The sequence below is a fragment of the Mus musculus genome, chromosome X, assembly GCF_000001635.26.
Source record: "Mus musculus strain C57BL/6J chromosome X, GRCm38.p6 C57BL/6J".
NCBI classification, from domain to species: Eukaryota; Metazoa; Chordata; class Mammalia; order Rodentia; family Muridae; genus Mus; species Mus musculus.
The window spans coordinates 109,023,356-109,023,776 of NC_000086.7; the positions used below are offsets into that span (position 1 = coordinate 109,023,356).

At 43.5% G+C, this 421-nt stretch overlaps 1 non-coding gene across 1 annotated transcript; it reads right to left on the reverse strand.

The window, feature by feature from the left end:
• Gm25797 lies at positions 1 to 107 on the reverse strand. Its single transcript, XR_003953147.1, has one exon. It is a non-coding gene; the product is annotated as a U6 spliceosomal RNA (small nuclear RNA).
• Positions 108 to 421: the final 314 nt, after the last annotated feature.

Below are 421 nucleotides of genomic sequence, written 5' to 3' on the forward strand. Positions count from 1 at the left end.
AAAAGTATGGAGTACTTCACGAACTTGTATGTTATACCTGTGTGGAGGCCATGCGAATCTTCTCTGTATCATTCCAATTTTAGTATATGTACTGCTGAAGAAAGCACTTCCTGTATTTCTTTAAGGGAGTTATTTTTGTTCTCCTTAAAGATCTTTATCATCATCATGAGATGGGATTTTTATGTCAGAATCGTGCTTTTCAGGAGTGTTAGAGTATCCAGGGCTTGCTGTGGCAGAAGAACTGGGTTCTGGTGGTGCCGAATTACATTGGGTTCTGTCCCTTATGTTCTTGGGATTACCTCTTGCCATCTGGCTATCTCTGATGTTAACTGGTCTGGGTGTCTCTGACAGAAGCCAGCCTCCTTGGAGTCAGGTAACTGGGAGTCAGTAGTGCTGTCTCTGGTTTAAGGGGGCATCCTGT